Below are 22,323 nucleotides of genomic sequence, written 5' to 3' on the forward strand. Positions count from 1 at the left end.
AAACTGAACTAGATTCAAAGAATCATATTAAATATTTTAATCTCTAGAGATTTAACGTCTATCGGGGCCCATGGCACAATGGATAGAGACGTTAAATCTCTACAATTCCGAGTGAGCATTGTCTGCAGATAATGGTTTCAATCCTGCCCAAAGCATGCTAGAGGATTAGTTGGCCAAAAAGTGGTGACCTGATCGCAACTATGGATGGCAATAATTATTGAGGATACAGTTAAGAGACTCAGCATCCCTATCCTATCACAGTTAACCACCTAACGAAGGCGAGATGAATGGTCGGCTGAAACGTAGTTAAACAGCAGCTATGAAGACGAGAACAAAAGTCCGCAAATATATAAATACAGCTTAAAAATTTCTTTATTTTACCGTCAAATTAAGTCCTTAAATAATGGGTCCTTTTTCAATCTGTGGTCTTTATTGTTAGCTGGAATGGATTCCCTTGACACGATTTTAATCAAGTTATTGAGGATTTGCTTGAAAAGATTCTCTGGGCGTAATATCAAACAAGGTACTGCAAGTTGACTGGGAGTTTGATCAGTTTCGATGGAGAATTGCTGTCAATATTTCTGTTGTCTCTGATCTTTTATTTTCACTCGAATCAACGGTCGTTAATCTCAGTCAAATTTGCATTTTCTCATGCTACAGACGTCAGCGGCCTGTCTGACTCTACCTTCCATAACATCCAACTTCTCATGGGCATGGATTCTTTATCTTGTCGTTGAATTCCCACTAGGACATTGAATATATATATATGGTGTCTCAAAAAATGTACTAATGACCTGTTTCGTGACGTCTGCGGATCCTTTGGTGAACGTCACCAGCGTTTTCTGGACAATAATGGTCATCGATTTGAACATTTGTGAACATGACTCTCCAATTACATTTGTCTTCTGTATTCGAAGATATTCAATTTCACTATGTTCATAAAAAAAGTTTTATTGTCATTCGAAGTGTGAGTACATTTTTTTCTCAACTACTTCGGCCTCTTCTGTGAAAATATGTCACTGGCTAATGACAAAACCCGCATCCAGAAATAATTTGATAAATCATATAAGCATGAATTTAAGGAGGTCAAATTTCAACAAATAAAATTTTTTTTTCAAATCTTAAAGCTAAGGACGTAAGATTCCGTGTCCACACCAAAAAAATATTCAAGATGAGAACAATAGTCCGAATAATCCAAATAATATGAGCTTTAAAATTATTTAAAAGTTTCATTTTATTTTTATGTCTTGGAAAGAAAAAACAAGAATAAATAAATATATAATCGAAGTATCCCTTTTTATTTCTTGTTTGGTTTGGTGGGAGTCTGAAGGCTTATCCAACTTAATATAGATTATCTGCTTCATTAAAATATATGTATGTTTATCCGACGAAATGACACGGACGATCTGATCATTTGGAGTGATGATGGATGATATAGGTTGAATGTGAAACAAGGGTTGCACAATCTCTAACTACTCCTCTCTTGAGTCGGTCCTGCTTGATTCCAATGGCAAAGAGAAGTCCAAGACGATTAGTACCAATTCACATACAGCACCTGATATTCATAAATTATCACCCATTTTAGTACTGACGAGGTTCAATGATGCTTAACTTCAAGAAATACATCAGTACAACAGAAGAACTCTCTAGTCGAATTGTTAAGATGAAAACAAAACTTATGATATTCATCAGAATTATTGACTATAAGAATCATTAGAGTATAATTAATTTGTTCGTAATTGCATTTTTTATCATATCACAATAAATCAGGTTTGATTCATCTTTTCTTTTAGGAATCCTCAGAATATTGAAGATCCTTTATTTACTTCCTTATAAGTAATTATAATAAGAACATTATACATACATTGCAAGCAATTATAATAGGAAATTCTATAAACGCTTGCAAGTATTTAAAATAAGAACATTCAGTAAACACTTGCAAGTAATTATAATAAGGACGTTTTATAAACACTTGCAAGTAATTATAATAGGAACATTTTATAAACACGTGCAAGTAATTATAATAGGAACATTTTATAAACACTTGCAAGTAATTATAATAGGAACATTTTATAAACACTTGCAAGTAATTATGATAGGAACATTTTATAAACACGTGCAAGTAATTATCATAGAACATTCAATATAAACTTAAATAAACACTTGCAAGTAATTATAAGAGAGACATTTTATAAACACTTGCAAGTAATTATGATAGGGAAATTCTATAAACAAGTAATTGTAATAGGGCTACTCTATAAACACTTGCAAGTAATTATAATAGGGACATTCAATATAAACTTGCAAGTAATTATAATAGGAACAGTTTTTAAACACTTGCAAGCAATTGTAAGAGGCACATTTTATAAACACCTGCAAGTAATTTTAATAGGGAAATGGAATAAATATCATATGGCAAAATCTTACTGATTTCTGCATGTTAATTTATAAAAGCTGAGTCTAAAATTATTTTTAAATTTAATAATCTAAAACTTTGAATCAGTTTCAATCTTTTTAAAAATGCAAACAAAATCAAGAGATTAAATTAATTGAATAAAAACGAGTTAATCACAACATGAGTTCTTCTTTCATAATAATAAAATGTAATTATCATTTTTCTTTCGCAAATGTAGTTATCTCCTCAAAAGAAATTTATAAAATACTAATTAATCCCGAGAAAATTCATTAAGTGCTTTGAGAATAATTAAAAAGTACACAATAACAGCAGATATTTTAACTTTGAATATCTTTTAAAATGTATTTTCACAGTTAACGTGATTAAGTGATATTCTGGAAATAACATTTTTTTTAAAGATGTTTAGCATTAGTATTCGATTTTTTCAGTTGTCTTTGAATTCGAAATAAAGGCGTCAATAAAGCGTGTATGAAGAATTGCAACCATTTGCCTTGATTATTACAAAAATATCTGATGATATTTTATGAGTAGGTTTTCACAGTTTACTGTTATTTGCTTTTTTATGCTTTTTTTTGTTTTTTTTGTGATAAACAATTTAAAATGGTCAGCTTTTAATTTAGTTACTTGGCAACCTTATACTGAACAATTTCAATATATATATATATATATATATATGTGTATGTGTGTATATATATATATATATATATATATATATATATATATGTGTGTGTGTGCATATATATATATGTGTGTGTGTGCATATATGTGTGTGTGTGTGTGTGTGCATATATATATGTGTGTGTGCATATATGTGTGTGTGTGTGTGTGTGCATATATATATGTGTGTGTGTGCATATATATATGTGTGTGTGTGCATATATATATATATATATATATATATATATATATATGTGTGTGTGTGTATACATATATAAAAGGTCACATCTAATCACCTGTTGCCTCAAAATCGGCCTGTGTGGATGATTAATCAGTACATAGGTACATGATATTATAAATATAGATTTATAAATAAGAAACTACTTCATTTCAGGTGAATAATTTAAATTTCTCAGCATAGTCACAAAGTTAATGCACTTTATTGCTTAGTCGTTATATAATGTGATTTGTTACTGTGATGCTTAATTCTAATTTATTAGACCTTGGAATTTTTTTGTTACCTAATTACTAGGGATATGACAAGAGAATATTCTTTTCATTGTTTGGACTCTCGAGTATATATCCGACACAGAGAGACAATTGAGAACCACATCACTCCATCTAAAAACATAAGATATTGACTGATATATACACGAGAGTTAAAATAACGGAAAGAATATTCTCTGGTCATAGCTCTACTAATTACAATGTTTTTAAATAATTCAAGGGCAAGTAACTCCTTGTCAAGAGTCATGAAGAGCGTAAAGTGTACATGATATAGAGCTAATGCATGTTTCATTGAAGAGCAGGGAGAGTTCCTATATTTTTCTCGTGCAATCCACTTTTTCATTTTGGCAGTCTAATGTTCAAACTTTCTGGTCGAGTGTAAAAAGAAATTTGCCATAGTCGCGAACGTTTTCGACTTCCATAAGTCGTCCTCAGGCGAGTGATGAATATAAAATTACGTTTAGTGAATTTATTGAAAATACGGTTAAAATCGTTGAAACATGCATTAGAGAAAGCTTGCTGAGCACGCATACTCATGATATAGAGCACAGATAAACTATTATAAAGTGAAGCTTTCAAATGGGTACTTTGGTAAGAGGAATAAGGATAAGTGACTGGTTAAAATTATATTATATTTAGTAAAAATCCTATAAACAACATCCTAACGTCTGTTTGTTAACCCGAACTAAAATAATTGACTTTTTAATGTAATCTCTAAAATCTCGCAAATAGTTACAGAAATACTTAATTCTTTGACATTTCATATCTATTTTTTACTATTTTTTTTTTTTGTCTGTGATTATTCGCTTTCCTTTTTGTTCAATTATTCTCAACTAAGATCTAATTTCTTTCTCATCTGGATGTTCCATTCATGCATGTTGGCTAATTCTCAATTGGAGGAAGAGAGAGAAAGAAAGAAGTAAAAAGAAAAAAGAAAAAAAAAGAAAATAAAAAAATGCTAGGAAAGCAAGCCTCTCCTCTATTAGCATCCTTCCTCTCTTGTCTGCTAGTCTAACCTGTTTCTTTCCTTCAACTTTGGCTAATGGTTTAATTCTGTTTTGTGTATGATACTTTTCTTTTTTTTTTTTTTTCAATATTGAAGTTGGTATTTTATGATGGTTTTTGAATTCACACGATGTCTATATTTTGATTTATTTATTCAGTTTTCTTTTAAAGTGTCTGCAAAATGATCTTTATTTTAGTACCAAAATAAAATTATAACACATACTTGTATGTATTCTGCTAGCAACAATATATATATATATATATATATATATATATATATGCATATATATATATGCATATATATATATGCATATATATATATGCATATATATACATATATATGTATATATATATGCATATATATGTATATATATATATGTATATATATGCATATATATATATATGCATATATATATATGCATATATATATGCATATATATATATGCATATATATATATATGTATATATATATGCATATGTATATACATATATATGTGTATATATATATGCATATATATATACATATATATGTATATATATATATGCATATATATATGCATATATATGTATATATATATGCATATATATATGTATATATATATATATATGTATATATATATATATATATATATATATATATATATATATATATATATATATATATATGAAGAGATTGGATGCAAAATGCGATAAATCCAATTAGTTTAAATTATGACATTAAACAATAAAAGTACGGATATATTAAATGCACACTTTGCTTAAAACGTTATTTCAATTGAAAAAAAGACAAATGATGCCTCCACCTATCATCTGATCCTTATAGTGTAGAAGAGATCCCCTTTGCTGGTCTGGAGCCAGTGGCGAGACAGCCAAATAGAATGTCCTTGTGTATCCTTCCATTGGGTAAGCAGAGTGAATATGCTATGGATGTCTGCCTACTCAAAGGCATTCTTCTTTAAGACATTGGCTTTCCCTGAAGTTGTGCAGGTAAATAGTGTTGTCTGTACTATAGCTTCATGATTTACTGTCATGAAGCGCTGTGCTAACCCTGCAGGCCTGGTACACCTTCATCTTGGTATTGGTGGTCAGTATCTTGTTGTACTAGGGCTTTTTGCCAAGAGGAGCATAGGTGGGCAAGTTATGTGACGTCCTCTACGACCTCAAGGGTGTAGTCGCCCATAATGATGTCCAGAGTATCGCTTATATAAGTAATTTATTATATATTGTTTAGAATATAACACTATTATTTTTTAATATTAACATATGAATTATGTTGAGTTCAATCCATATTTATTTTAAGCAAACATGGCGATGCTCAGAAAGAGGGAAGTAACCGGAAATGGACATCAGAGTTATCTCCCTTTATTGACTTGCTCTCACTACATAAATATGAATTAATTTTTAGTGAAAATTATTTCAATTTAATATATTAATGTGTCACCACTTATCAAGGCTAAACAATTGAAAATAAGGTTTAATAAGATAATGCGATATTACAAGAGAATTTCTTGTCTAGTATATTAATTATTCTACATTGTCTACAGCATAAAATTATTATTATTTAAGCATGAAAGAGAATGAAAAATGCGAACCGATTATGTAATCTGTATAACTATAAAGTTGAGTTTTGGCATTGCCCTGATATTAATATTAAAATCTTACTTTTTCTTTACAAATTATTAAAACAGACTTATTAATATACTCAGTCATGGATATGCAAGCGACTACATGAAGGTTAACTAATTTGCATATCCATTTGAAAAACGAGCGTTAATTACTTACTCATTTTATGGTTTCTTAGGTGATTAGTTTCACTATTAGCCTGAATTCTATTTATGAGTAGCTTCTGCATTCTGCATAATTGTATAGCATTATTTATTATGAAAACGTTCTAGCACGCGGAAATATATATATATATATATATATATATGTGTGTGTGTGTGTGTAAAGTTAATGTTGATGTGTGTGCAATAAGTCTCTACCAAACCCCTCTTTGAAAAATTTGTATACAGAGTTGAAATTTGATATATAGAGTATTTTGACCTGTAGCAGACATTCAATTTGTTTTTTAGCCAGCAATAATTGTTTCTAATGGTTCAGTCTTACAAACAAAACAGTGAATTTTGGAATGGTAAGTCGAATAAGGCATTATACCCCCTGTTTCTTTTGCACATGCGAAAAATTAAACATTCATAACTCAAAATCGCTTGACTTTTAGCAATTCATATCCATCTGTCTATAGCTCAGATGATAAATAATCTAGCGGATGTTAGTTTTATTTTATAACTTTTTAAATTATAACTATTTATTGGAAAATAATCAATAAGAATTGGCTTTATAATAATAAATAAATGAATATCATGAATTAGAATATAATATTTATGTGTATTTTACAACCAGGCAACGACGGGCGGTCTGCTAGTTGAATATATTTTGTTTCATATTTTATGTTTTAATGTTCTTGTGAGATTTGTCCCAACTTTATTCATGATATGCTTTTTTTTCTATTATATAAAATGTTGATTAATGGTTTTTGTATGGAATTTTCTAATGAGTTTTTGCCACACATATTACGCACCAATTTGGGATAATAAGATTTCGAATCTATGTTAATACTTGCAATAAATGCCTGAATTTATAAAACAATTATTTTTAAGAATTACATGTATTTTAGAAATTCAAACGATTGATTGATATTTCAAATTTTTATATATGCGAAAACTTTTCTTTAAAATTGGTAATATTTTAAGTGATTTCTTTTGTACTTCACGCCTTCAACTGAATCTGAGGTAGGTTTTTTTTAAAAAAAATCCAATCCACAGTTCCAGCTTCGGATTCGGCTCCAGATCTCATCCGAAAATGTCATCGTCTTGATGAATATTAATCACGATTTTTGTCTTTGAAATTTTGAGATAATGGTTTGATACTTTGCGCTGTTTAGATTATTTAGAATATTATTCACATTTTTGTTATTATTTTTACAACATTTCGACTGCTGTAAGCTTCAGCCCAGTTCAGATGCATCTTTTCGCACTTGGGATTTTACTGCTGAACTTTGTAACCTATACAAAATTTAATTTGGGAACAGTTCCTCTTCTATCAGCTCTTACGTGGTTGAAATGTTAATAAGTTGTCAGGATGTCATTTAGATTTTGAATAAATGCCTTTAATATAAATATTTTTGTCACTGGATATGTTGTTTTATTTCATATAAATAGAAATATTAATGTAGAATATTGTTTTATTACTGAAAATATACATTTTAGACACTTGCAATAAAGTGATACAGACTTAAAATTACCATAAAATAGAAAACTTAGCATAAATTTCAAAATATTTGTTCAAATTCCACAAAAATCAAATAATGTTATGCACTTCCAGTGTTATACCAAATTTAACTTCTCTGCGTTTCATAGCAATTTCAAAACTAAAAAATATTGACCTGCAATAAAATGATACATAGGGTATATATATATATATATATATATATATATATATATATATATATATATATATATATATACACACATAAAACAAGTAGTTAATAAAACATGTTAACAAACACTTTGAAAAAGAGTTAAAAACATATTTAATTTTAATTTTAACTTCTCTGCGTTTCATAGCAATTTCAAAACTAAAAAATATTGACCTGCAATAAAATGATACATAGGGTATATATATATATATATATATATATATATATATATATATATATATATATATATATATATATATATACACACATAAAACAAGTAGTTAATAAAACATGTTAACAAACACTTTGAAAAAGAGTTAAAAACATATTTAATTTTAAAAAAAGGAAGCCAAAAATAAGTGGATAGTCCTTAATCCGCAGAGTTTCGAAGAAATACATTCCTTCTCATCAGAAGGTAGGGATTAGCAAAATGCGTGATCGGATTTTGCTTGCAAAAGCATTTAATGAAACTGCAAGTAAGTCATCGATCATACTTGGTAACAAATAGTGAAGCAGAGGGAATATGGTGAAGAAAAGGTGAATTCACGTGGATGGATAGTTTGGTGAAGGGTAAAATATCCAATAACCGTAAAATCCAAAAAAGTTGATTAAATTTCCATTTCCACAAGTAAAATCCAAGGAAATCGCGTAATTGGAAGATGGTCCAAAGTAATCCAAAAGACATAAATCCGTGGAATAATTCACGAATGGGTACAAGGAGAAAGGGAATGAGTTCAAATAATATTATTAAAGGAAGATAAATTGTGCATAGAAAAAAGAAATGGAAGAATTTAAAACACGACTGTCAAAACTGGGCTGATATATATATATATATATATATATATATATATATATATATAAAGGAATCCAATATAAACTCTGCATTATCATCAACTTTCATACAAATATAACTTCTTGCACAACATATACTTTTCAAGTTCAGCAAAATTTATAAAAATTCAGTTTAAATTTCTATATAGGTTCCCAATTTTGAAAATATATACCTGGAGACAGTTGGAGGCTACATCGGCTGAAACGTTGTAAAAATAATAACCAAGATGAGAATAGTAGTTCAAAAAATCTATACTTGATTCTACTTTTCAGCTGTGATTTTATTTTTATTTTTATGTCCATGTGCACATTCTTGTATTTTTTGATAATCCCATTTCATTTGTCTGCAAATATTTCTTATGCTTTTAACATTTGAAATACATCATTTAATTTTTTTAATTTCTTTTGAGAATTCCTGTATTTCTTTATTGTGCGATTATTTCATTTGTACTTGTTTTGTTTTGTTTGTTTAATCTATTAGGTTAGTGCCAAAAATACTGTTGTTTGTCGTTAAACTTCATGTCAAAAAACGACATTATTTTTGCACTCACCTATTATTATATAAAATATGGTTCATCAAACTGATAATCTATTATATAAATGGTAATGGTCTCTGTGTATATGTGTATGTTTCTATGTCTGGCTAAAAGTCGAAAACGACAAAACAAATACCCGCAAGTTTGGTATTTTCTTGATCGGCGTTACCTCAGATAAATCATATCTAAAATCTAGAAAAGAACTGTTCATTCTCCGTTGATCAACTAAGCTAGGTTTCGTCAGGAAGAAGCAGTTTTTCAGTGTTATGATGTACTAATTTGGTAAGAAAATGTCGACTTATTCCACGAGGATTTTTTTTTATATAAAAGAAGTGTGTGTGTCTTTGTGTGTGTGTGTGTGTGTGTGTGTGTGTGTGCCCAGTTAGAGAGGAATGAAAAGAGTTTAGGAAGACGGAGGAGAAAACGGAGGGCAGAGAAAAGAGAGAAAAATGAATAGAAGTTTTAATAGAAACATGCTACCCTTTCACTCCGGGAAACGCCAGATATCCCTACTTGTTTTAATATGAGTGCAATTTTTCAAGTAATTAAAGGGTTGCCAGTAATATTTCAAACATTATTTGAATATTGGTGCGATCAAATATGATGGCATTCAAATTGGGAATAAAAGAGATGATTCCTGTTTTTTTTGTCTTCGATTAATTATTTGGTTCATTTAAAAACTTTAATCTTGGAAAAGATTTGCTTTACCTGCTCCTTTCTTTTGTGTCGCGGAGGAAGGGTGGAATGATACCATATGGGTAATGCCAACTTGAATTGTTTTCTGAAACCGCCATCTATGTTGGCTCGGAGGCATAGTTGTTCGGTTCATTCAAGCGGGGAAATATGCGCTTGCCTCTTCTGGCCTTCATTCAAAATTAAAATACATCTTTAAGGTGTTAGGACTAGAAATTCACAAAAGCTCTTCAATTAATTACATCCAACATTGACTCGATTTAAACTTTTCTTTAAGTGAATTTTATCAATTTGCCACTCCTTTTCACTTTGAAGAACGCCTGTACCTTTAATAATGAATTAACTGTTTGGTAAGATTACTTCCCTATAAAATCGAACATAGCATAACCTTGTCACTATATTAGTACGAAGGTAATCACCTTTAACTGTATATGTTGCGTAGCAGCAATCCTTCACCAAATTAACTCCCATACAATTATTAACATGCACAGTGCCACGTACAATAATTACTTCAATCAATTCTAAATCATACCTTGATTTCTGGGAGATCACCACGTGTCCGTGTGTTAATATGATCCTGCCAGACTGGGAACAATTTCGTTACTGTAATAAAAAGCTGTTTAACGTGCCATTCACGTGAATTGCAATAGAGTCGTAGACGATGAATGATTTAATCACCATGATCGTCCAGTAAGCTGCAAAGTTACAGGAAGAGGGAAGGAAAGAGTTATTATAATTTTATTACTTTATTTTACTTTTTTGTCAGCCCATCTTAAAAATCGCCTTGTCTCATTCAAACTTTCATCAAGAAATTGCCAACCACCACTCTCTCCATCAATTATCTGATGCCATGTCTGACTAATTTTTATAAACTTCTTATCTGGCATCAATTGAAATGAATGGCTTTCGTCTTGGCGAGGCTTCATGTTTTGACAAGCTTCTGGGCTTGACCTTTACTCCTGATCTGATTGCCAAGGCTGCTGGAAAAATGGTGGGATCCTTCTATCAATCGAGTAGCTGATGCAATTCTCTATCTATATAAGAGCCAGGTATGTCCAAGGATGGAGTACTGTTGCCACATCTGGGCAGGAGTTGCTAGAAAAGACTTGTCCTGCCTTGATAGAGTTCAAAATAGACTTCTAGCCTCATAGGGGATGTACTTTTCTTTTCCCTGAAACCTCTTTCTCACTGAAGAGATGTTGTGAGTTTGTCTCTGATGTATCGTTATTTTCATGGAAAGTGTTCGATTGAGCTTCAATCTATGGTCTCCCCTCGCCAAACTTTCACAAGAAACATTCGTTCAGCTGAAAACACTATCAATAATACCCCCACTCTTTATCTGTGCTTAAACCTAAACGTAGATTCCATGAACAAAGCTTCTTTCTTAGAACTGCACGCCTGTGGAAATCTCTTCCGTTTGCCTGCTTTCCAGCTGACTACGATATGGTTGTCTTCAAGTCCAACGTAAACAAGTTCTTGATGAGCCATTCCACTTAAGTTAACAAATTTGCCGAATTTCCATTACTAGCGATTACTATATTGTCTAATTGACTACTGTACACTTTTTAACCCTTATCCTCGAGTGGTCTCTGGGCATTGATAAGTGGTGATGGTTATGTAAAAAAATTAAAAAAACTCTCACGAACTCTAACTCCATCCCGGGCAAATTAACCCTACAATCTCTTCATGGTCTTTGTTTGGAAGATATCCTGTTTATAATACAGCATCAAATTTATCTGAACAAATGTATTTTTGCTTAGACTTACAAACGTATTCAAAACGTACTTGGAATCATAGACTCACTCAGAGGCAAAGAAAGATTTTAGGTAATTTTAAGTTTCTTTTTACATTTTATTTTCAAATCCAATAATTCGGGGGAATGTATATTATCTTGAAAATTCATTTATGAATCGTTTTATTATGACATAAAATCCACTATCTATACACACAGTGGAACGATAAAAGTGTCGCCTAAAAGAAAACAACACTACTGTTTTATTCTAAAACTTTTATAGAAAAAAATCAATTCGGATAACTTAATTATGTAGTAGAGCTGGCATCTATTTAATGTAGCCGCCTTCATCTTCAAGCACCGCCTTGATACAAGTCTGGAACTAGAAGCATGCCTTTTCCACAAGTACCGGCAGGAGCTTGGCGAATACTCGGCGGATGGTGGCGATCAGGCTGGCTTTGTTGTTGTGGGAGGTCATGTTGGTGATGTTCTTGACGGATGACCAAATGGAGTAATTCAGCAGGATCAAGTCGTGGAAGGAAGGGGACAGTGAGAGAAGGATACAAATTAGTATCATTCTTTTTGAAGCCAAGCCTCAGCCTCTTTGGACTTGCGGGCTGGCATCGAGTTCTGCTGCCACATCCAGGGTCAACCAGCGGTCAGCTGATTGCACTAGGGGATCACCACACTCTTCACCACATCCAGATACATTTTAGTGTTGACTTTCAAGCCAACTTCGAAGATGTGAGGTGGCATGATGTGGCTGGCACTTGAAACCACACCAAACACCATAACCGTGGTCAGAAACTTTATTTTCATCACCCTGGGCACGTTCCTATTATTTGTGTCAATCAAACGATGCATTTTAAGGGTGCTAGCAACGGTCCTGTTGTCGTAACTTGGATCGTAGAGAGCATGAGTTGTACAGTGGCACATCTCCGATCTTGCTTGTTAAACATTGTGTCACTTTCAGATATGATAGAACTCTCCTATTGCTCTTTAGGTTTGTGCACAACTAGCCAATTAGTAGATAGTCTGGAACAGCAACAACATAAAAAAAGAAAACCTGTTTGAAATTGAATCATGTCGTCTTTTCTAGGGCGACAATTTTATCGTTTCTACCTGTATTTGAAAAATATATTGATTATATAATGTTGTCCCTACATTAGTGCAATTATCATTATTTATTACGATGTGTATGAAATGATGGACTAGCAGTGAGGGTTACACAAACATGTAATGTGATACACATTATAAAACAAAGCAGGAAAGAAAAACTGACATTAGCAATAACGAACGAATTACATTAATATTCCAATTATAATCAATAAAGACATATGTTGCCAAGGTTAGAGGTAGGGAAGATGTGGAAAGAATGGATGAATAATATACTTACGTTCTGCTATTCCGTGCTACTATAGCTAATGGATGCAGTGTCAAGGTTTGCAAATATGGTACTAAGATGGACCGCAAGTCAGACTATATCTAGTTATGTAGAAGACAAGTCAAAAATAGAATAAAACTCGATTTTAAATTCCTCACATGATTTTTGATTCCAGACTCCTAGACAAGAAAACGCATACTCTAATGTTGGACAGAATAAATCCCATAGAAAAAAATTCAAGCATTAGTCCAAGGGAGATAAATCAGATCCTCCTACCCTTGCAACTTTATAAGGGAGATAACTGGGATACTCCTATCTTTGCAACTTAATAAAAGAGATAATTCAGATACTCCTACCTTTGTCACTTCATAAGAGAGATACCTCGTATACTCCTAGGTTGAAACTTTATAAGAGATATATCTCAGATACTCCTGACTTTGCAACTTTATAAAAAAGAGAGTGCAGATACTCCTACTTTTGCAACTTCATAAGGGAGATAATTCATATACTCCTAGGCTTGCAACTTTATAAAAGAGATATCTCAGATACTCCTGACTTTGCAACTTTATAAAAGAGAAAATGCAGATACTCCTACCTTTGCAACTTCATAAAAGCGAGAATTCAAGTACTCCTACCCTTTCAACTTTAAAACGATTTAAGTTTTAGAGATAAGAATTGTGGGACGGATAAAAATAGAAAGCAAACCTTGTTATTTCTACAATATTTGGATATGAAAGTATTAAAAAGTTGTTGTTTTTTTTATATATTTTTAGTTTTACATGGAGATAGTAATTTCTCTTATGCATTTTGCAACAATAAAATTCGTCAAGAATTTGACTCCAGAATAAAATCACTGTCATTTCTTCAATCTCCATTAAACCGAATTGTTTTTAGCAAATCTATGAAGAAAAGTTATAAGAAAAATCCCAGGAATAACAAACCCCGTTTTACAGAAGTTTCATTCTATTTGACAAATTCAGGCTTGGAACCATGTGGCTGTGTTTTTTAGTGCACAGAATGTAATCAAACACTACGAAGTGATCGATAATCGATATAACAAAATGGGAGGGAAAAATGTGTTTTTATTTTATGTGTAGTTTATAGCGTTGAATTTTCTGAGTAAAAATGTTTGACAATGTTATCTTTCTTTGCAATGGAAAGTATGTACTCGTCGCTTAAGACCGCTCCAGCATTTGCTAAACACTTTTGTAAATTGAATCTTAACCTGATGGGCAATGGAGTCTTATTTTTTGTTGTTTTCTAAAGAAAAAATGATTTTTTTTTATTTCAAGACAAAAACAATTTAAATTCACAAAGAGATTGTTCTGTCACTCCATCAACTGAATGCAAGACCCTAAAAACGGTTTCTAAATCTAAATAAATTAAATACACTTAGAAAAAAGGAAATTCTGTTTAATCTGACCTTCAAGATTTGAGTAACTGCAATTGTATGTCTTTATTTTATTTATTGTATGAATATTGGAATTGTTGATTATCTTCAGAGATTTGGGATTTTTCCTCTGCATTGGTTTTCTGTCGATGTGTACATGAATATGGGAATGATTGATAATTTTTAGAAATTTCTGATTCTGAGTTCCACACGATAGACCCGACGAAGGTCGGAAGTTACATCAAATGAAATGTGAAAATGACGCTCAAGATGCGAACAGCAATCCAAAGGACTTAAATAATGCAATGCGAAAGGTTTTCAGTTCTCTCCCACTGCAACAATTTAGACAACAGGGTCAGAAAGTGGGATTGAGAAATCAGCGCCCCCGAGGAGGGGCACTCTGACTTGCAAAAAGTGCCTGGGCAGCCCCGTAGGCATTTCCCCGTAAAGGGCGCCTCAGGTAATTAGCAATCAACTAACCTCTTTTCAAAGAGAGAAAATAAGGTCTAAGAGGGTGGACCCCTTAGAACTGCACAGAACAAAACTCCTTTCGCAAAATCAATAAGAACCAGATCCTTACAGGAATGGGCTAATCCCTGTTGATTTTGGAGGCCGAAGATAAAAATCCTTAAATGTTACCCCCAGGTTCCAAGCTAGTTAATATCTAAGAGTAAATGATCTGATCTGTATCAAAGGGTCCTAACATAGACTCAACCAAAAAGAAGTTGCTCTACTTACGTTTCTGTATGAAACATAAGAACGGTGCAAGTTGAAAGCGTCCAGCATTAAAGACATTGTCATGTGTTATCTGATATAAAAGTTATTCTTCAATAAGCATCTTCTTTTTAATTCCGTAAATGGATGGAATTAAATGAGGCATAAAACATTTCACACAATTGTGTCTGAGTCTGCAGTAAATTGGTCTACAAAATAACAATGGTGCCTTTTTGTTGACCAGACTTAAACCATTTGCTGTAAGCAACGGCCAGCACAAGAAAAAAAGAAAGCGCTGACACAGACAAGCAGCAAATGGATACTTATAGCAAAGAATTTCAAATGAATAATACATTTGCCAATAAAAATGAACAATGATATTAAATATGCACAAGTTAACAGACAAACCGGAAACAAGAACTAAAAGTACGCATACCTTTATCTTTTCTATTTATATTCAATTTTAAGTACATCTGATAATATATGTTATATATATATATATGTGTGTGTGTGTGTGTGTATATATATATATATATGTGAGTGTGTGTGTATATATATATATATATATATATATATATATGTGTGTGTGTGTGTGTATATATATATATATGTGTGTGTGTGTGTATATATATGTGTGTGTGTGTGTGTGTGTGTGTATATATATATATGTGTGTGTGTGTGTATATATATATATAATGTTATTCACTTTATATATAATTTTTTTCAATTATATATATGTATATATAAACATTTTATTCAATTTATATATATATATATATAAATATTCAATTTATATATATATATATATTCAATTTATATATATATAAATTTATTCAATTCATATATAGATATATATTCAGTTTATATATATATAATAATGTTATTCAGTTTTTATATATATATATATATATATATAATCTTTTTCACTTTATATATATGTATATATAAACATTTTATTCAATTTATATATATATATATAAATATTCAATTTATATATATATATATATATAAATTTATTCAATTCATATATAGATATATATGCAATTTATATATATATATAGATTTTATTCAATTTATATATATATATATAATTTTATTCAATTTAGGTTAAAAAGTAATTACTATTAGTCACGAAAATAAATCCACTGTTTCAGTCTAAAAAGACTTCCTTAGGCGATAAAAACAACCTTTGGTCTTATTTGAGGCATGATCATTAAATAGACTGTTTTTGTCCCCTGGGGAATCTTTTAAATTGAAGCAGTAGATTTATTGTCGTGACACATATAAATAAATAAATAAATAAATCAACTTTTAGAATTTTATTAATAGTATAGAATATTATTACTATTGTTGTATGTGTTTGTAATATGTACACACACACGTCTGTAAATTACTATTGTTGTATGTGTTTGTAATATGTACACACACACGTCTGTAAACTACTATTGTTGTATGTGTTTGTAATATGTACACACATACGTCTGTAAATTACTATTGTTGTATGTGTTTGTAATATGTACACACACACGTCTGTAAATTACTATTGTTGTATGTGTTTGTAATATGTACACACACACGTCTGTAAATTAGGTGATACTATCAAAGAGAAGAAAGAATAAATCTCGAAATTCTAACAGATATTAAGAAATATTAGATTCTGGTTACATCTTGACCTTTTGGTCAAGATCAAAGTGTAGTATCTGTTCTTCAGATAGAAAATGCATAGATATTATTGATCTCTCCTCTAAGAGTTCAGACACAGGCTTGGGTTTTATGAAAATGTTTCTGTGGAATTAACTGGATTCGAACCTGGCACACCAATGTTTACTTACTCACTTAAAATGCTCTATAAATTTGATCCTTAATTCACAGTAGCAATGCCCCTTGTTTTGGTGAATATGAATAAAAATAATAAATGCTGCTATTTTTATTAAAACTATCTAAACATGTACTAACTGCTATAGGGAGTGATATGAAAAGCTTGCAAATAACATCTCAGAAGACCTAAATGGTTTATAGCTTGATAAAGAAAAAGATAAATGTTCTAATTTCCATGAAGCTGAATAGGAAATTATTAAATAGACACAGCATAAATCTCTTTGAGAAATTGACTCGGTCAGTATCAGATCTCTGTTGGTCAGGGCATGCGTATGTGTGCCATTGTCAGTGTGCTTATCTTATTTTGAAAACTAATATCATAGTTCAATGCCCAGAAGTGAAGAGAACGGCAAAGAATGATTAAACACTGCCAGAAAGAACTGAAACACTAGAATAAATATGTTAAGTGAGAAGATATCTAATTTCTTGTTTTTGCCTACAGATCTTAGCTGAAACCGTCTATCTATGTGTATGTCCGCAAACTATTTTACAAGTATGCAAATGTACTGATACATTAATCTTGAAGATGAATAACGTTGACCTTTGAACACGTTTTAGTAAGAAAACGAAAAATTTGCTGTCGCCATTTGTTTGTAGAACGACACGAACCAATACTTTATTTCTTATTAACTTATCATGAAGGCAGATAAGCTCTTATTGTTTTGATGACAAGTAGCAGCAGTGCCACTATAAAATCATTGGCGTTTGACAATGATTTTAAGTTCGTTTTTATTCTAATATGCAGTACACATATATCCCCATAATAGTAGTAACTCTCCAAAGTACGACCGATTCCTTCGACAATCCAGGAAAAGAGAAAGATTTAATCAGCTTATCTGCTACGTGTCACTATTGACTTCTAGTTATGATACAATATCCTGACGTGTAACGCTTGACTCTAACTTTATTTCTAATGGAAAATTCCATTTTCTTGTAATCAAGAAAAATAGATGATGATGATGATGATGATTAGCATCATCATCATCATTAGTTTAATGTTCGTTTTAAATGCTGATGTGTGTTGGCAATTGACTCCCAAACCAACCTATCTCTGCCCAGATATTTATCTATCCTTTTTTCTCTCAAGTCCATCTTCTCCAATGTTTTTCTTGACCTTTTTCTGTAAACTGGATCTGCTACCATGCCAGTTCTATGTGGATTAACCCATTCATTCTTTCAACGTGGCCATATCATCAAATCTCCTGTTCTACACATATCTGCCTGTACTGTCTAGATTTAATCTTCCTCTAAGATGTTAAGAACAGTAGTTGTTGTTTGAATATTAGTTTATAATGCATAATAATATATACAAAAATGTAATTACTATATAATATGAACAATGATATTAATAAAATATACAATAGTATTAATAATAATATCAATAATATATCCAGTAATGTAAATAATATACACAATAATATCAATGCAGTAATATATACAATAATATCAGGAACGTGCAGCGAGGGGGATAGGGGTGCTCAAGCACCTACCTCTTTTACTCCTGTTTTAAAAATACCCTTTTCAGAGGAATGAATTATAGGCCTATGACCCACCAAGACAAGTTTTTTTTTCACTTGAGAACCTTAAACGTTCTTTTTACATCACTGAATAATATTAATATAATATACACAATATTATACACAATAATATTAATATTATATACACTAATATTAATATTATGCACAATAATATTAATATTATATACAATAATATTAATATTATATACAATAATATTAATATTTAGCACAATAATATTAATATTATATACAATAATATTAATATTATGCACAATAAAAATATTATATACAATAATATTAATATTATGCACAATAATATTAATATTATATACAATAATATTAATATTATGCACAATAATATTAATATTATATACAATAATATTAATATTATTCACAATAAAAATATTATATACAATAATATTAATATTATATACAGTAATATTAATATTATGCACAATAATATTAATATTATATACAATAATATTAATATTATGCACAGTAATATTAATATTATATACAATAATATTAATATTATATACAGTAATATTAATATAATGCACAATAATATTAATATTATATACAGTAATATTAATATTATGCACAATAATATTAATATTATATACAATAATATTAATATTATGCACAGTAATATTAATATTATATACAATAATATTAATATTATATACAGTAATATTAATATTATGCACAATAATATTAATATTATATACAATAATATTAATATTATGCACAGTAATATTAATATTATATACAATAATATTAATATTATATACAGTAATATTAATATAATGCACAATAATATTAATATTATATACAGTAATATTAATATTATGCACAATAATATTAATATTATATACAATAATATTAATATTATGCACAGTAATATTAATATTATATACAATAATATTAATATTATATACAATAATATTAATATTATATACAATAATATTAATATTATATACAGTAATATTAATATTATGCACAATAATATTAATATTATATACAAAAAATATTCATATTGTACACAATAATATTAATATTATATACAAATATTAATATTATGCACAATAATATTAATATTATATACAATAATATTAATATTATGCACAGTAATATTAATATTATATACAATAATATTAATATTATATACAATAATATTAATATTATATACAGTAATATTAATATTATGCACAATAATATTAATATTATACACAATAATATCAATAATAATATCAATATAATATCAATATCTGATATAAAATAATATATAATAAACGGCTGAACGAACCGAAACGAAATTTTCTGTAACTGTTTAGACCTTTATGTGAATATATTTTCCATTGTGATATTCTTTGTTAAATTTTATTTTGGTTTTATAAGTATGACTTAAAACGTCAAACAAATACACGTGTTCAAAAACTTTATCTAAAAAAGATCCTGCCGCTGTAAAAGGACAGATGGGTTTAACGATAAGTAATTTTTCTTTATTTCAATCCTTAAAAACACAAGGTGTCTTCAATAAGTTTCCAGACTTTTTTGGTGGGCACACATAAAACTCTAGTCCTTTCCTCGGAGTAATCTCCACTAGCTGCAATACACTTGTTGTACCGTTTCAACAACTTCTGAATAGATTTTGGTTGGTTGGTTGTTTTTGTTTTATGGCATATCAACCCTTTTCGGGTTATTCAATGCCGAATTCAAAGATTTTGAAGAAAATTTTTTTTAATAGAATATATTTGTTGTTTTCATGTCGGTTTTTATTTAACCCATAGTTGGGACCCTAACAGGTATTACCACTCCGGGTCAGAGTGGACCTGGGAGCAATGGTAATTAAAGGGTGGCTCCACACTCCCCAAAGCCCACAAGCTGGGATCTCACCACTGGATATAGTTTAAGGTCATATCCAGAACCCCCATTAAGGGACTTTTACCCTCTGCAGGGGGGCAGTCGGCATATTCTAATGCCCCCTCGACAGGGCCACGCCCCATAGAAATACTCTTGTGTGATCGTGTCAATGACCGTCGTCACAGCCTCTTTTCATCTCAATTGTCTCATAACGACAGCCTCTAAGATTTTCCTTGAGCTTAGGGAATAACCAAAAGTCACAGGGGGCAAGCAAGGTCTGCACTATAGGGAGGGATAAGAACTGTCTTGATGCCCATCTTGGTCAAATAGTTTGTAACAAGGATGAAGCACCCTTGGAACAAACTTCACGCAAATTCTCCACATCCTCAGTTCCTCACGAATAATTGTGTGTACAATTCCCATATTAACATCAAACTGTGCACTTATTGTCTCTATAGACATATGATGATCATTATCTATGAGATTCTTTATTTGGCTAATCAACTCTTATGTTATGACTTCCTTACGCCTCCCACACCTTTCATTATCTCTCACAGACTCTCTGGATCCTTGAATCTCTTATGCCACTCAAAATCTGATGCTCGATTCATATAAGATGGTCCAAAACCAGTCTGAAGCATTACATACGTTTCTTTGGCATTTTTTGCAAGTTTAACACAGAATTTTATTGTATATCATTCTTCTACAGCGTCCTAACCTCCAGATTGCATTTTTGAAATTCACCAGCTGTGACAATCAGGTTTTAGTAGGATGTATTCCAATTCCTGATGTAGCTGTTCATTCAAACCCGAAATCATAAAAATTAGTTAGTCATCTCATAAAATGTATAGCAATAACATACTGACTTTCCAAAAGGTTACAACAATTTGAATTGCCTGTACAAAAAAGCCTGGCAACTTATTAAAGGCACTTTGTACCAATAAAAATAATTATTCAAATGTTTAAATCTTTTTTAAAAATACATTCCTCACTAAGTTATTGTTTAAATCTAGTTTTATTTTGGGAAACAAACAACATTTTTTTAACAAAGATTTCTTTCATTTTCTCACGTTTCAAAATATTCCAATTATTTTATAGACCTGACTGATAATTTCCCCTAGTGACACCAGATTGAATCACAGAAAAATTTCAATGGTGTTTTTAGATTTTACATTTCTGAATTTTGCAATGAGAATTATTATTCATATTATTTGGAATCTTCAGACCACTGTTATCAATCATCTTGAGTGTCACTTGCACAACGTTTCGATCGATGTAACCTGCGATCTTCTTCAGGTGTATCTTGTCGAATTCGGGAATGTTTCTATTGAACTCTGGATAGAATTTCGAATGGAAGCCTTTATTTACTTCACATGGCATGCTTTATACAATTGATTGCGGACTCGTAGCACAGTTGTTAGAATAGTTGGAAAAATCAATTGTAAAACTGATATTCTCCTGGCGGTTGAAGCTTCAATTCTCAGTGTGGGATACCAGAAAATACAATTGCGCATTCCAGTAGATATCTCACTGCTGATGCAATTCTCTATCTATATAAGAGCCAGGTACGTCCAAGGATGGAGTACTGTTGCCATATCTGGGTAGGAGTTGCTAGAAAGGACTTGTGCTGTCTTGATAGAGTTCAAAATAGACTTCGTAGCCTCGTAGGAGATATCCTTTTCTCTTCCCTGCAACCTTTTTTCTTCCCTGCAACCTCAATCTCAC

General features: G+C 30.5%; 1 protein-coding gene and 1 pseudogene across 19 annotated transcripts in view; both read left to right on the forward strand.

Annotated features, from left to right (window-relative positions):
• The window catches only part of LOC145247280 (suppressor of lurcher protein 1-like), a 1,714,203-nt gene that overhangs the window by 927,554 nt on the left and 764,326 nt on the right, over nucleotides 1-22,323 (forward strand). The gene's annotated exons all lie outside the window — the stretch shown is intronic.
• LOC145247694 (U2 spliceosomal RNA) lies at nucleotides 17,001-17,163 on the forward strand (annotated as a pseudogene).

Source organism: Euprymna scolopes, chromosome 25 (genome assembly GCF_053919585.1).
Source record: "Euprymna scolopes isolate OS-2025 chromosome 25, ASM5391958v1, whole genome shotgun sequence".
NCBI classification, from domain to species: Eukaryota; Metazoa; Mollusca; class Cephalopoda; order Sepiida; family Sepiolidae; genus Euprymna; species Euprymna scolopes.